At 44.9% G+C, this 17,662-nt stretch overlaps 1 protein-coding gene across 1 annotated transcript in view; it reads right to left on the bottom strand.

Annotated features, from left to right (window-relative positions):
- Positions 1–17,456, bottom strand: part of dcn (decorin) — a 73,256-nt gene extending 55,800 nt beyond the window's left edge. The window contains exon 1 of the mRNA XM_072484945.1: positions 17,238–17,456. The gene's annotated coding sequence lies outside the window, so the exon portion shown is untranslated. The remainder of the gene's footprint in view (positions 1–17,237) is intronic.
- Between the last annotated feature and the right edge of the window lie 206 nt (positions 17,457–17,662).

Below are 17,662 nucleotides of genomic sequence, written 5' to 3'. Positions count from 1 at the left end.
TAGGGAAGTTGTTTCCATTAGCAGGGGAGACTAGGACCCGGGGGCACAGCCTTAGAATAAAAGGGAGTCACTTTAGAACAGAGATGAGGAGAAATGTCTTCAGCCAGAGAGTGGTGGGTCTGTGGAATTCATTGCCACAGAGGGCGGTGGAGGCAGGGACATTGAGTGTCTTTAAGACAGAAGTTGATAAATTCTTGATTTCTCGAGGAATTAAGGGCTATGGAGAGAGAGCGGGTAAATGGAGTTGAAATCAGCCATGATTGAATGGCGGAGTGGACTCGATGGGCCGAATGGCCTTACTTCCGCTCCTATGTCTTATGGTCTTATACAAAGAGCAAGGGTCACAACACCGATCCCTGCGGAACACCACTGGACGCAGGCTTCCTAATAATAATAATAATAATCGCTTATTGTCACAAGCAGGCTTCAATGAAGTTACTGTGAAAAGCCCCTAGTCGCTCCTTTCACAAAAACAACTTTCGACCATCACCCGCTGCCTCCTGTCACTGAGACAATTTTGGATCCAATTTGCCAAATTACCCTGAATCCTATGTGGCTCTTACTTTCTTGATCAATCTCCCATGCGAGAACTTGCCAAAAGCCTTACTGAAGTCCATGTACATAACTACATCTACTACACTGCCCCCATCTACACTCATAGTCACCTGATCAAAAAACTGAATCAAATTTGTTACACATGATCTTCCTCTGACAAAGCCACACTAACTATCCTTGAGTAATCCTTCCCTCTCCAAGCGGAGATTAATATCTGCCCCTCAGAATTATTTCCAATAATTTCCCTAGCACACTGGCCTGTAATGATCTGTTTTTTCCTTACTTCCCTTGTTGAATAATGGTGCCATAATTAGCTGTCCTCCAGTCCTCTGGCACCTCTCCTGTAGCCAGAGAGTATTTAAAAATGAGTGTCAGAGCCTCTGCACTCTGCCTCACACAGCAGTGTAGGATACAACTCATCTGTACCTGGGGATGGGGATTTAGCCTGCTAAAACTGCCAATACCTCCTCCCTCTCAATGCAAATCTGTTCAATTATATTACAGTCCCCTTTTCTGATTTCTATACCTATATCATCTTTCTGAATTGTGAACATGGATGCAAAACCCTCACCTAAGTCTTTCAGCCTCCACATACAGATTACCACTTTGGTCTCTAATGCCCAACCCCTTCCTTGATTACTCTCTTGCTATCCTATCTATGTCACTCATAATTTTGTACACCTTGACCATGTTCCCCTTCAACCTTCTCTGCTCTAAGGAAACTAACCCCAGCCTAGCCACCCTACTCCAGCCCAGGCACCATCCTGGTGAATCTCCTCCGCAACCTCTCTAGTGCAATCACATCCTTCCAATAGTGACTCATTCTTGTTAATTGTACATCAACCAGCTAGAAGCCTGCCATACAGCAGGTGGAGAGAGGTAGATCTTTACACACCCGGCTACTGAACATTCAATGAGAGCTCTTCCATTTTGCTGCCTTTTCCATGGGACTAGGTCCAGGAGGAAGGCGAATGGGAAAACCGCATATTTCCTGCTCCTGATCTCCACCCAGTATGTGTAACTGATAGATGTGGGTCTATGATGCAAACCACAAAGCAGAGAATCTGCCCTCAATGTTTAGAGAGAGAACGAGGCACAAATCGGGGGAATTTGTCACAGGGTGTGGCACAATAGCTTAATTGTCCTCAATAACGTAATCCCTTGCAGACACCTCCTGAATCCTATTATCGGCAATGAGTTCCAAATATAATAATGGAAAAAATATTGTGTTACTGTCTCAAGTGAACTGACAATAATTCATTCAACATGCAAGTTTCTGATGAACGCAGAGGAAATATTACTTTGAAAAAGATGCTTGTGGAATTGGGGCATATAATTAGGAAGGAACATTGGAAAACATCACAAAACCCCTGAGTACCTATTTCAGCAACTTCATTCAAATCGAATCATATTTAAATCTTGTCAATTAGTCTGGTGTATTTTTCTAAAACTGGAACAGGTCTAGCTATCACAGGCAGTTACCCTCCATTATGTTCCAGCCAATGTTGCTTATGAGCATAAGGAATTTCAGGTCAGACATTGCTTCATCCCTTAGCTGGGCATCTCTTTTGAGCTCATTAAGTTATACTGCCTGAATATTGTAAACACTAAGTTTGTCGCTAGAACGTTTTGAGATGTGGTCGTGTGTGATCAAACACATTAGATGACCAGAAACTTAACTGGACCAGCCATATCAATACAGTGGCTACAAAAGCAGTTCTGCAGTGAGTAAGCCTTTCCACTATCTATAAGACACAAGTCAGGAGTGGTGGAATACTCTTCATTTGTCTGGATGAGTACAGCTCCAACAGCACTCAAGAAGATCAACACTGTCCAGGACAAGATAGCCAGCTTGATGGGTTAGCACCTTCCAAACCCGTGATCTCTGTCACCTAGGGGGCAGGTGCATGGGAGCATCACTATCTGCAAGTTCCCCTCCAAGCCACATACCATCCTGACTTGGAACTATATCGCCGTTCCTTCACTGTCGCTGGGTCAAAATCCTGGAACACTTGCCTTAACAGCACCATGGGCACATCTACCCTACATGGACTGCAGTGGTTCAAAAAGGCTGCTCACCACCACCTTCTCAAGGACAATTAGCGATGGGCAATAAATTCTGGTCTCACTAGCAATGTTGACATTCCAGGAACAATTTATTTAAAAATTCATGAGAACCTGGGCATCCTTGGCTGTCTGGCAAATAGTCAAATGCTCAAAAAGCATGTTCCAGAAGCCAATAGTAAAATCTCTTACTTTTATATCTAAACAATTACTTACGATCAAAACACAAGTAGATAGACGCACAGCCATGCACAGAATTTTCCATTATAGAACAAAATGGAGAACTTGCATTTATATAGCATCGTTCACACCCTCCGTACTACACAGGGCATTTTACAGCCAATTCAGCGTTTTCAAGTGTAGTCACTATCGTAACATTGGGTAACATGACAGCCAATTAGCACACAGCAAACTCCCACAGTAGAAATGACCAGATAATCTGCTTTTAGGTGTCGGTTGAGGAGTAAATATTGCTTAAAGAATGCCAGGGGACCTTTGACAGCCATATGACAGTACAGTTTGGGCCTCACTTCAACATTTAATCCAAAACATAGCACCTCGGATAATGCAGCACTCCCTCAGTTACCGCATAGAAGCACCAGCCTAGATTTGGTGCTCAGATTTGGACTTGAACCTGCCACCTCCTGGCTCAAAGGTGTGAGTGCTCCCCACTGAAGCACAGCAAACAGGCCCAACTGGCTGAAAATATTAACAAAACCTTGGCCTTAATGCATGCAAATTCCTCCCTTGGAAAAGGTCTGAGTTTTGTCGTAACATAAATATCGCAGCGGGAAACCTGTAACAAAAAGTAACCAGTAACAGTTAAAGGTTGACAACAAATGACCGGTTTCTTAATAATAAAGGTTGCTACATAACAAATATTTGAAAGAATTGAGATGTTTTAGGACAGAAGAAACGTGGGTAAATAAAGCAGATAATGGGTTTAGCAGCTTTAACTATGTGTGAGTCAAATAGACATTGAATTGTCACATCTTACAGCAGAGGAGGAGGCCGTTTGACCCACTGTGCCCGTGCTGGCACTTTGAATGATCCAATTGGTCCGACGCCCCTGCTCTGATCACATTTTCCTTTCAGATATCTATCCAATTCTCTTTTGAAAGTGAAGATTGAATTTGCTTCCACTCACTTCCGAATGACAATAACTCACGGCTGTTACAAACAGCAGACGGTATTTGCTGAGCAAACCAGATCCCAGAGGGAAGCCTGTCTGATCTTGTATTTTGAAAATGAGGAGAAATAGCTCCTGAGCCCAAAAGCACAGAACTCCAGTAACATTTTAGGATTTTTAAAATTAACAAATTTATTTAAAAAACAACTCAAGTACATAAAATTAAAGTTACACAGTGTAAATAGTATTACAGTACAACCCCTCCCCCCCCCACAAAACAAAACACTTGGTTAAAACACACAAGTAAACTACCTTCCTGACAACAACTCCCTTACGGATTTTTAACTATGAAAATCCAGTAATATTACCCCAAAAGAATTGTTGCCACTTTAACAAATGTAAAACTCAAGACTCCTCGAACACCTCCACTCAGGTGTGGATATCCAAAACAAAAGCTCAAAAACAAACTGTTTTCTGGAAACACCACCCTCAACCACACCCCACCACGGTGTATTTTCCTGCGGTGAAGGCAGCCCATCATTGGATGATGGTGGGATCTTCCAGACCCGTCAAAGTCTACAGGGCTTTGCGTGCCCTGCAACCTCCACCGCTGGGGAACGCGCCACAGGATGGTTGCCATTGGTGGGACTGGAAGACCCCGTCAGCATAAGGAGCCAGAAAATTGCAGCAAAGTTTTTTCTGCGTTGGATCTAGGTGGCTGCTGCAAATTCATCCTTTCACACCTTTACAGCATGCAAATTTTGTCTTCAGGAAATTTCCAGCCACACAACACAGCTAAAAATCTTTCTTTAAATATCTTTTTTCCCTTTCATTATTCTCAAAAACCTCTTTGAACTCAACATTTCCCAATACAAGAACCTTTTATCTTTTCCTATTGAGTCCCCATCTCCTGTTTAGTTATGAAACCTTTGTAATTGTAAAAAGTCCCTTGTCACTTCTAAACTCCCTTTGAAATTCTACATCTGAAAAGCCTAGTCCATGCTTATCTCATTAAACAAATTATGAATCCAATTGATTTACTTGTAAATCAAACTCTTCATAACCACTCTACTCTTTTATCTCTCAGATCTCACAGACAAGCTGTCTCTAGTAACCTTCCCCCAATTTAATTAATCATGAACACACAGTTTTCTTTACAGACCATCACCATAATCCCCCCAATTGTTTTTAAAATAACATTCAAAATGTGGATTTATTGTAACTTCACTCAATAGACAGGATTTTCCACCCCCTCTGTGGCGTGTTTTGTGGGGGCAGGCAGAGACAACCTGCCATGGGCTAGCGGTCGGATCTTCCAATCCCGCACCTACAGCGAGTTTTACCATTGTTCACACCCTTCCGGGAATCTGCAATGTGGGTCGCCGTTGGCAGGACCACGAGATCCCACTGGTGGGAATAGTCAGAATATTTTGTCCAATGTTTTTAGTTCCTTGTGTTAAATAGGGAACTAACATACATAATTCAACATTACTGATTAACTACAAACTGGTCATAGTTAGAAAGTATTCAGTAAACAACAGTGACTATACTTCATTGGCTGTAAAATGCCTTTGAGACATCGTGGATTATGAAAGCCCATCAGATAAATGAAATGTCTTCCTTCAATTCGATTATCCAAGAGTACCAGAGAGACTATAACATCCATTTCAGGGGTAGGCCTTTTTAAATAGGCACCCGATCTCCTCCCATAGGTTGGGTGAATTTTGCTAATCTTGGTCCTTCAAAGAACAAAGAACAATACAGCACAGGAACAGGCCCTTTGGCCCTCCAAATTTCAGATAATTGATCGGAGCTACACCAGTTCTGTTGGTTGATGGTGAAGTTGACTGCACCCTTAGCAATGCGATGCCATGGAAAGAGAGCAAGATAGTTCTAGAACACAGCCAGACGGTACATCCATATCCATTCAAAACTTCAGCTGGAGCAAAACATACAAAAGCAGCAGATAGCAATACTAGCAGAACTAGAGAGAATAGATAAACAGACAAACAACATGAGTAGAAAGCTCAAACTATAAACACTGTACATTAAATTTCACTGCCCCAAAGTTGCTTGGTGTCTTGCTGAGAACCAACTGAAAGAAGGTTGTGGACAGTCAAAAACACCATATTCATTCGCTGGTACTTGATGTTATTCTAGACTCTGTTTTTCTACTTAATTCTTAAGATATGACAAATTGCTTGACAAAGCCACGTAAAACCCGACATGCCAAGTCTGCGACTGAACTCCACCTCATCCTTCCTTTATAATGTTCCACCAGACTCTCTGGCTGTTATTTCACTTGGCACCAAACATCTGTTTAAAATCCAGCCGTCCTTGCCTGCACCAGCCGCACACACACCGCCCCCCCCCCCCCCCCCCCCCCACCCCCCTTTGCAGGATACATTGGAAAATGAAGATACTGCGCAGGGAAAGGGAAATGTGCTTTAATTATTATTAAATATATGCAGAGGAAATATTTTTAAGAGTGCTAAATATTATAAATTAAATGTCATCCTTTGGAATGTGAGACATGTTTTTATCAGTGTTCTGTGAGTGGCTGCTTATTGTCATAGAGCCGAGGCTCTGAAATTTCAGTGGGGTGTTTTGCTGCAATCTCTCAGCCTGGTTGTAATGAGAGATCAACATCTGCTCTGAGGGAAATAGCAATAATGGCCCGAGTTATGGCGGGGGACCCCTGTGGAATTTCAGGCGTGAGAAACCTACATCCTTGTTTGAAGTTAAAAATGTGAGTGTCGCTTTGTGTAGCTCACTTGAATCAAACGACAACAAACTAAAGATCCAAATAATCATCTGGACTGGTGTTCAATCACCTGAGGGGAAAGTCACAGATTTTTATTATTGACCCTGGATTTTTCATTGGCTCTCTGTTCCTGTCTCCAGATGTGGTATTGTGGGGCAGGAGCGGGTTTATGGGTGGGCGGGTGAAGGACAAGGGATTCAAGATCGGGGATGGGGTAGGAATTGTCTAGTCTTGATGCTCTAATCATCACAGAGGTGAGGCGTATGTTTTGCCGGTCTTCAACTGCGCATCATTTTTTGTATGTACTTTGGATTACGCTCCTAGCAAACTAATGACATCAAAGATGGTAGATCCACCTTCCCCATTCTCATCAGCTCTTATTGTCAGCTGAGAACTTCCACTCTCGACTCCAATGGCACTGCAAAACTTCAATAGCAGCTTTTCCTCTTGTTTATAGACTCCCATTCCTGATTTACTACTCGAGATCGTCCAACACGTTGAATACATGGACTGAAGTGTTGAAGCCAGTACTGATGGTCAGGACAGCGTGGGTTTCTATATAAATACAATGAATTCATGTAACTGTGCTAATATTTTGCTTGACACTCACCCACTAATAATTTAATTCGACAGTGTTGTAAAATATTATCATAGGGAGAAGATGACATAGAGGTGATATCAATTCTCATCTGGGATGGCCCACCCCCTGCAGTCCAAGGGAACACCTCGGAGGAGAGCTCCAAGGACGCCACCATTGATGCATCACAGTTGTCTTCCCCACCCTCTACCAGCGCAGAGACACACACCTCGGTGGGCGAAAGTAGTGGATAGGCTTCTGCGGCACGATCTGGCGAGCACTACACAGTCACAGATGCACATCAGGTGGAGGCAGAAACGTCCAGGGGGGAACCGCAGTCGGGGGTCTGCTGGATCCCAGGACCCAGCTGAATCCCAGTCAGATGCTGAGCCTCTGGCCCAGGCTTTCCCGGAGCTGATGCAGTTGATAGGGTGCAGCCATGAGATTAATAGTGGGGGACGTCAGTGTCACTCCAGCGGGTCCATAGCCAGGTCCCAAAGGCTACGGTTCCAGGAGATAGTGCCGGCAATGCTTGACACCAAGGCCAACACTGCTAGGGTGACAACCGCAGTGGAGGACCTGGAGCACGATGTCAGCACCATGAGTGGTGGGCAGTCAGTGACTGCCATGGCTGAGCACCTCAACAGCATATCAAAGTCACTGATGGACCTGTCCCTGACACAGGTGTACCTTTCCGAGGTGCTGCGGAGCATGTCCAGTCTCAGGTGGGTTCGCTGAAGCACTCCATTGTATGTCCAGGTCACTAAGGACCATGTCCCAGGTGCAAGTGGCACCAATTGAGAGGAGGGAGCACTGGAGGCCGAACCAAAGCCTCATAGAGGGTGACAACAACAGTCACCAACTCTCCCATGTCCACCCTCCCTAACAAAATCCCGGGATCAGCGTGGAGAACAGGGGGTACAGCGAGGCATGTGCCACCGCCAAGTCGGATGGGGCCCTCAGGACCCAAGCCCTCCAGAGCGTGCCCGCCAGGGGCATCAAAGGCCATGGGACGTAGCTGGCTACCCCCACCCAAAATGTGCATCCAGGGGACACACCCAGACGTAGTGGTAGAGCACGGAGGGCTAAGCAGATAGAGGATCACTGAGAGAGTACTGGGGGGGATGGAGGGCGGCACCATCAGGGGCTAGGGATGGCTGGAGTCATGGCTGCACACCATTAAATAACGTTATACCCGAGACATGTGAAGCCTCTGTCACATTATTCTGCACTATGGGCCGGCATGCACCCCCCACTCCGGTAGCCCTTTGCCCTCCCCAGGCCCCAGTCCCCTGTAGTGGTTAACATTGCTGCCTCACAGTGCCGAGGATCCGGGTTTGATTCCAGCCCCAGGTCTCTGCGTGTGGAGTTTGCTCAATCTCCCCTTGTCGCACTCCTACAGCCCAAAGATGTGCAGGGTAGGTGGATTGGCCACACTAAATTGCCCCTTAATTTTTTTTTTAAAGTGAAGCTTTGAGCTGCCTTCTTGAACTACTGGAGTCCCTGTTGTGTAGGAACATTCACAATACTTGAAGTTTTCTAAATGGGATCAGAGAAGCGGTTTATAAAAATGCACCATAACCTCCTCGCCTTTGTATTTCAGCCCATTGTTATGATGTTCACATTATCTTTGCGTTTTTCTTGTAGCTGTCGATGATTATTTAGTGCTTTCGGGCACCAAACTCTCTCTCCCCGTCCAGTAAAAACTCAGCTCAGCAAACTCATTTTTTTCAGCCTTTCCCACCAGCGGGATCTTTCCGACCTGCTTAAGGTGAACCTTTGTGGTGGGTTCCCTGGCAGCAGGATGGGTGAGCTACAAAAAACAACACAGACCTCGGCGGGGCCGGAAAATCACGCTGGCAGCCAATGGCGAACCGCCTCCACGGCCAGAAAACAGGGATCGAGAGACGGGAAAATCCCACCCAACTGCCTGTTGAAAATGATCATGTCCTCCAGATTAGCTCCTGATAATCTGAAAGAATGGCATTGTTGCAGTTATATTGCACATGTTTTACGTAGATGCAAGTCCGGGCATTGATCTTGGCTATTTTGTTTGACTTTAGCCAAGTATTTATTTCCAATGTTTTCTTGTTGCCCACTCACGTCTCCCTCAGAAAACTCATGTTGGTACTTTTCACCTGCAGCTGTGCCAAGCAATAGTAATATGTCGGGTTATTTAGGGTGTATTAACATCACAAGTCCAGTTCTGAAGTGGCCTTAGCTTCATACCAACGCCACCGAGGGCTTGGGGCCTACAGCACCAGCTGTGACTGCTTGGTTCAGGTGGTGGCACACTCACTTTCCGAGTTACAGGGTTCTGCATCCAAGTACCATTCCAGAGCTAAGATTGACACTCCAGTGGAGCCCTGTGGGAGAACTTCACCATCAGAGGTGCTGCCTTTCTGGTGTGGTGTTAAAATAAGGCCCTGTATGGATAATAATAATAATCGCTTATTGTCACAAATAGGCTTCAATGAAGTTACTGTGAAAAACCCCTTGTCGCCACATTCCGGCGCCTGTTCGGGGAGGCCGGTACGGGAATTGAACACCATGGATGAATCCCATGCCACTATCTGGAAGAGTAGCAGGGGAGATATCCACAATGTGCTGGCCAATAGTTATCTTCCAATTCTTCCAAGAATATGTCGAATTAATGTTGCCAATCCTTTTTAAAAAATAAATTTAGAGAACCCAATTATTGTTTTCCAATTAAGAGCCAATTTAGCGTGGCCAATCCACCTACCCTGCACATCTTTGGGTTGTGGGGGTGAGACCCACGCAGACACGGGAAGAACGTGCAAACTCCACACAGATAGTGACCCGGGCCCGAGATCAAACTCAGGTCCTCGCCATGTCAGGCAGCAATGTGCTGCGCTATATGCGCCCTAATGTTGGCAATCCTAAGCAAAGGGACCACCCACCAATCCAACTAACTGCCCACAGCGTCTAAACAGTCAATGGTGCTGCATTCAGCTGCACTTCAGCTCAACAGCACTGGACTCAGGAACAGTTTAAATAGGTGATCAGCAAAAACAAGGAGCTGAATTTCACGCTCCCTTGCTGACAGAATTTTAGGTAGGATGGTGGTGGGGGAGGTAAGCAATGCGATTCCCCCTGGGTTCCTACTGACCCTGACCTCGCAGTGATTTTACCCTGGGGCAGGGAAGGTCTCGGGTGGGCCATCTGCTCTTTCCCCAATTAAGGCCCTTATAAATCTGATCCTATTTCCAATTCTCTCTAGTTTTGACATCCAGATTCGAAATGTTAACGCAGTTCTCTCTCCACAGATGCTGTCAGACATGCTGAGATTGTCGCATATTTTCTGTTTTTGTTTCAGATGCCAGCGTCTGAAACAGCATCTGATTCCAGGGCGATGTGGTGGCACATTAGTTAGCACTGCCACCTCACTGCACCAGGGACCCAGGTTCAATTCCGGCCTTGGGTGTCTGTCTGTGTGGAATTATCACTTTCTCCCCTTGTCTGCATGGGTTTCCCCCGGGTGCTCCGGTTTCCTCTCATAGTCCAAGGATGTGCAGGTTGGTGGATTGGCCATGCTAGATTGACCCATAGTATCCAAAAGGTTAGGTGGGGTTATGGGTTACAGGGATAGGGTGGGGCCTGACCCTGGGTAGGGTGCTCTTTCGGATGGACGGTGCAAATATGATGGACCGAATGGTCTCCTTCTGCACTGTAGGGATTCTATGATCTGCAGTAATTTGGTTTTACTCAAAATTTACCTTGCCATACAGCCCTGGAGCTTAGGCTCCGGTATGTTGAAGCATTTTCTCTCCTGTCTGGTGTTGCTCCTGTTGTTGCAGGGGCCAGGGAGCTGCTGACCAATCAGATTAGATGGTAGCTCTCTGAGGTTGAACTTCCTCCCAAGTGAGGGGCAGTCAGAGTCAGTGGGGATGTGTTCCCTGCCGGTCCCTCATATGGCAGGAAGGAAATCCTGCCGTTGGGAATGTTCAGGTCAGGGAATTTAGCCCTTGCACCGCCAGTTGTTTGCTTCATTCCCTTATACAGTAAACTGAAAGTTTGAGGTTTAGATATTTAAAGAAGTAAATGTGGGAAAGACAAAACTAGTGGTTAGAAATACAAGATCGTCACCAACAAAACCACTAGTGAGTTTGGAAGAAACCTCTTTATCCAGGGAATTGTTATAACGTGAAACTTGCCACCCCAGAGAACAGTTGAGGTGAATAGCATATAGGTATTTCTGGGAAAGCTAAATAAACACATGAGGGAGAGAGGAATAGAAGAATAAAAGCAAATTACTGCAGATGATGGAATCTGAAACCAAAAGAGAAAATGCTGGAAAACCTCAGCAGGTTTGGCAGCATCTGTAGAGAGAAAAGAACTAACGTTTCGACCAGATGACCCTTTGTCAAAGCGAGCCGGAAGGAATAGAAGAATGTGTGGATGGGATTAGATGGAGTAGAAAGAGGCTCGATCATATGGAACATAAACATCAGCATGGAGCCCATGGGCTGAATGGCTTGTGCCATTCGAAGTATAATAGAAAAAGGTCAGAACAAATTTAGAAGAACTGCAATTAGAACTTTCAGCACTTTTGCAAAAGCGGACAATTTTTATAACTGAAATAGTAATTCAGGGCGCGATCTAGCGGCCGCGTTGCGCCACAATTGGGGACCAGTCAGAACGGCACTTTGTTGGTCTCCCAAGGGATCGGGGGGGGTGGCCAAGCCATTGCCCTCAGGGCAGGGTGGCACCCTGACACTTCTGGCATCTTGCCAGTGCCACCTGGGTGCCAGCCTGGCACAGCCAAAAAGTACCAAGGTCCAGACTGGCATTTTTCCAATGCCAGGGATTAGGCCTGGGGGGGGGGGGGCCTCGAGGACCCCCTTTTAGTGAGTTGGGCTTTGGGGGAATCGCATTGCGGGGTCAAAAGATTGGAATGCCATTTTCCCTCCTGCACTGAGGAGTTCTAGCGGGCGGATCTCCTCAATACAGGAAACGGGACTAAGTGTGGCCTCGGCGGAACGTTCCCCACTGAGGCCCCGGATTGCAACAAAGTCCCGATTGATAGCGCACTGCGAGGGCAGGGAAACACCCGGCTAAACACGCTCGACATTGGACTCTGTTGCAATTTGGTTAGACCCTACCCTCAGTCTTTGTTTCTAATTTCAGAATTCTACGGTAAATTATTTTCATGTTGGCTCACGCTCTGAAATTGGATCCATATCTTTGATTAGTCACACCCATGTCGAACAGTGCCAGAAGGAGCACTATTACAGGTAAGTGCAGTTTGGATATTAACTGGTAGAAAACTGACCAATGAAATCCCACAGGGCACAGGCATTCAGAAGCAATTATTATTTCGGACCCACTTCATTAATAGAAATCCAAAGATATATCGGGAATACTGTGTACAGTATTGGTCTCCTTATTTAAGGAAGGATGTAATTGCACTAGAAGCAGTTCAGAGAATGTTCATTAGACTAATACCAGGAATAGGAGAATTGTCTTATGAGGAAACTTTGAACAGGCTTGACTTGTATCTACTGGAGTTTAGAGAAGAGTAAGAGGTGACTTGATTGAAACATATAAGATCCAGAGGGGTTCTGACAAGATGGATGTGGAAAGGATGTTTCCTCTTGTGGCATCTAGTGCAAGGGGTCATCGATTAAAAATAAGGGGTCACTCATTTAAGACAGAGATGATGAGAATTTATTTCACCCAGGGGGCTATGAGTTTTTGGAACTCTCCCCCTCAAAAGGCATTGGTAACAGTCTTTGAATATTTTTAAGGCAGAGGTGGACAGATTATTGATAAGCAAGGGGATGAAAGGATATTGGAGGTCGGCAGGATTGTGGAATTGAGGTTAGAATCAGATCAGCCATTATTCTGTGGAATTTGTACATTCGTATGTATTTTCACACCACAGTTTCTAAAAGGAGCATCAATCTTTTCTCCATTAAGTGTTGGGATGTTGGTGACATTGTCTGCCAAGTTGCTGAGGTAATGGAATTAAACAAGCCACCTGATGTTTGGCTGTGAACATTATCAATGTCTATTTTGTAAGATAAAATGGAAGGTGCAACGTATAGAGGGAATGAAAATAGACAGGTCATTTAAATTAATTTCATCTTCTTCCCGGCTATGGGAAACTTACATTTTGGCCGCCAATAATTGTTAACCAATCAAAGTAAGTTCATTATTTGCTAAACCTGTCTTCACATTTTCAGTATGTCCTGGGAGGGATGAATATCCCCACACTGGTTAATTTTATTAACCCAGTTTAACATGGTTCAGCTTTATTTAGAATGAAAATCAGGCTCCTCCGGTCTACAATTGAGTACCAGGGTACCTCATGTGAAATGATAAAATAAAGAACATAGAAGGAACATGCATTTTCACACTCTCAGGATGTCTCCAAGTGTTTTACAGCCAATTAAATACTTTATCGTCATTTTTGCACAGCAAGCTCCCTGATGCTGCAATGTCATATTGACCAGACAACCTGGGTTTTTGTTTTAATTGATATTGTTGAATATGTCACATTCATGTTCAAAATTGGGGAGAAGGATAAACCTGCAAATTAAAAGCCAGCCAGCCTAATATTGGCGATGGGGAAACATTTCGAGAGGTTCATCCAAGGCAAAATTAATTGGCACTCGGCAAACTATGCTTATAAATCAAAGTCAGCATAGATTTGTTAAAGGGAAATCATATTTGACTAACTTGATTGAGTTCTTGAATGGAGTAACAGAGAGATTGCTGGGGATAGTGTTGTTGAGTTGGACTTACAAAATTTGCCAAAATACCAAATAATGGACTTGTTCGGAAAGGTGAAGCCCATGGGAATATTGAGATGGTACAGTGTCCAGGATCAAATCCCATCATGGCAGATGGTGACATTTCAATTCAATAAAGATCCAGAATTAAAAGTCTATGGATGACCATGAAAGCACTGTCAATTGTTGTAAACAACCCATCTGCTTCACTAATACCCTTTAGGGAAGGAAATCTGTTGTCCTTATTTGGTCTGGCCTACATGTGACTCCAAATGCACAGCAATGTGGTTGACTCTTAACTGCCCTCTGAAAAGGCTCTCCTCTCCGTTCAAGGGCAATTAGGGATGGGCAACAAATGCTGACCTTCCCAGTGATGCCCACATCTCCTGAATGAATTTTAAAAATTAAAAATTTGCTGAACAATTGAGTCATGGTGAACAATTGTTAGTCAGACAGGAAGTTGAATGTACACTGGTGTTCCCATCGGTGAACATTAGGACCCCCACTCTTTTTTGATATATATTATATATTATAGTGATCTGGGCTTGGGTCAACAGGACGCCATTTCAAAGTTTGCAGATGGCACAAAGCTCAGTCAACCATGAGGAGGGTGGTAACAGATTTCAGGAGGACACGGACAAATTGGCGAAATGGGGGGGCACACATGGCAGATAAAATCTAAAGCAGAGAAGTAGAATCCAGTTTGGTAGGAAGAATGAGGAGAGGCACCCCAAAATAAATGACACATCTTAAAAGAGGGTACAGGAACAGAGGGATCCAGGTGTGTAGATGCACCAGACAGAGCAAGTTATATGGACATATGGAATCCTTGGCTTTGTAAATAGATTCATGGAATCTCTACAGTGCGGAAAGAGGCCACCCACCCATCGAGTCTGCACAGACTCTTTGAAAGAGCATCCTAACCTCGGCCCACCCACTGCCCTATCCCCACAACCCCACCTAACCTACACATCCCTGGACACTAAGAAGCAATTTTATCGTGGTCAATCTGCCTAACCTGCACATTTTTGGACTATGGGAGTCCACGCAGACACAAGGAGAAAGTGCAAACTCCACACACAGTCACACAAGGCCGGAATTGAACGCGGATCCCTGTGAGGCAGTAGTGCGAACCACTATGCCACCATGCCGCCCCTTGATAGAAATAGAGGCATAAAGTGTAGTAGCAAATAAATTATGTTACTTCTTTATAAGACACTAGGTAAGATTCAGCTGGAGTATTATGTCCAATTACAGGCATCAGGAGTTAGGGGGGTTGTTAAGGCCTTAGAGAGGATAGAAAGAAGTCAGTTGTGAAAGTGCAGAGAGACTGGAGAAGCTGGGATTGTCCTTCTTAGGGAAGAGGAGGCTAAGGGGAGATTTGATAGGGTAAATGAGGAGAAACTGTTTCCACTGGCAGAAGGGTCAGTAACAAGAGGACACAGATTTAAGTTGATTTGCAAAAGAACCAGAGGTAACATGAGGAAGAAAGATCTTAGGCAGCAAAGACAAGAACAGCACACACCAACGTGTGCAAGTTCCTCTCCAAAGTCATACATCATCCTGATTTGGAACTATATCACCATTTCTTCACTGGGTCATAAACCTGGAACTCTCTTCCTAACAGCACTGTGGCTGTGCCTACACCACAGGGGCTGCAGCAGAGCAAGAAGGCAGCTCACCACCACCTTCTGAAGGCCAATTTGGAATGAGTAATAAATGCTGGCCTAGCCATGTCCCTCGAAAGGATTTTTAAAAAATGTTATGATCTGGAATGCATTGCTTGACAGAATGGTGAAGTCAAATTCCATAGGAACTTTCAAAATGAAATTGGCTATTTACTTCAAGGGGAATCATGTGTTAGGCAGTGGGAAAGAGGCACCAATTGGATAGCTCTTTGAAAGAGCCAGTATAGGCTGATGGGCCTCCTGTTATACTGCATCATTATATAATGGAGGGTAAATATCGGCCAGGATATCGGTGAGAACTACACTACTCTTCTTCAACACACTGTAGTGCCATGGATCTTTTATATCTGCCTGAAAGGGCCGCAACGCTTTGGTTTAATGTCTCATTGAGGTAACAGCACCTGTGGCATTGCAGCACTCCCTCAGTGCTGTGCTGGTGTCAGCCTAAATTGCATGCTCAATTCTCTGAAGCGAGACTTGAACCAATAACCTTGTAACTCAGGGGCAAGAGTCCAGCCCATTGAGTCACAGTTGAGTCACCTGCTGGTGGCTGAATGACCCCCACACTAATAAGTGTCCCATCACGATGTGCTCCACGCCACACACATCTTCCCATTTTAGTAGCTACACCGCTCAATAGGCCAGGGCACAAAGTGATATGGAAATTAGTCCACAGAGGAATTAATCTATAATCGCTCAGTAAAAAGTCAGATGGGGCATCTGTCACCTGGCTTCAATTCTAATCAAGCACCCTCCTCGAGGTCCAGCACAACTGAACAAAAACTCGAAGGCAAGGATCTCAAAATGACTGTAATTGTCCTTTGCACTTATGTTAGTTCCTTATTTTTCCCCCAAGAAATCTTTATTTCAATTTATGGGAGAATAGGCCATTATCTATGGCATCACCAAGGGACCTCAAGTCACTATTTACCGCATTAACACATTAAAGTCTTGATTTCATAAGTGAATTTGGACATGTTTCCAACACACTGAGAGGAAGAGACCAAAATGATCAGTTCAGAAATGAAGCTGATAAAATAGCTTGTGAAAGAAAATCGCAATGATGGAACTTTGCAGAATTAGACAATACTGAACTCAAGTACTTCGAGAACCTTCTTATTAAAGTAGCATTTTAGGACCATGTGATTGTTTCATTCTTCAGAATTCTGCGAATTATCAGCAGTGATCAAGCAGCACAGTATTCCCAGGACCACAGGCTGACGAACTTACTGTCACCGTGTGCTTTTATTTGCTTACACCCCCCGGAATGCTGCTAGCAGAGAGCTGCAAGTTCAGCTTTGCATCTCCTTTCAATTGTGTTCAAACATTCAGGGGATAAAGTCAGACAACGCGTTCATCCTCCAGCCGTTAACATCTCAGTGGTGGGCTAAAACAATTACTGCAGTCAACACAAAGGGCTCGTCCTACACGGTAAATGCAAGCCACTTAATCATTAGTCCACGCGGAATGGGTAAATAAAAGCATAGCTAGTTCCACTTGCAGCAAAGCATACCGGTGGGTGGGTGGGTGGGGAGGGAGAAAGTACCTCAGTTTCAACGCATGCAACCGACTGAGAACAAGTCACTCAGATTCACAGAGGCGACAGTTTTTAGCGAGAGAGAGAGGGGGGGGGGGGGGGGGGAATCACAATCAAAGGACTATTTGCAGCAAGATTGAATTGATCAGCACTGGACGCGAGCCATACCTTTCAGTTGCTGAGATCCTTCCCAGTGTTTCTCTTAAGATGTTCTGGTGGTGAAGCTCTGCTGTCTGGGGAGAGCAGTACAGGTGTGTAAGGGGGAGGGAGCCTTGTTGCTGTTCGCTGGAAGGGTCACAGCTGGTTAAAAAAAATCCCCTGCTCCTGTTCTCTTAGCTAGCCTCTAGACTAGGTCCCATTAACTGCAGAGAACTTTAACTGACACATACATACCGGCAACTCCTGATCATATGGTAATGATATGTCCCTTGTATTGAAGCCAAGAACACTTTATTAGCCTTTTGTTAGATTCCACCCCCCACCACCACCCCCGTTTGGCTTATGTATTCCCCCTTGCTCCTCGAATTGTGCAGCCACACACCCACTAGATCTGAACGTGTAATTTATCAAACGTGTCACTGGGTTTTGAGAAA

This window comes from Scyliorhinus torazame, chromosome 19 (genome assembly GCF_047496885.1).
Source record: "Scyliorhinus torazame isolate Kashiwa2021f chromosome 19, sScyTor2.1, whole genome shotgun sequence".
Classification (NCBI taxonomy): Eukaryota; Metazoa; Chordata; class Chondrichthyes; order Carcharhiniformes; family Scyliorhinidae; genus Scyliorhinus; species Scyliorhinus torazame.
This window is presented reverse-complemented; position numbering and strand designations above follow the sequence as displayed.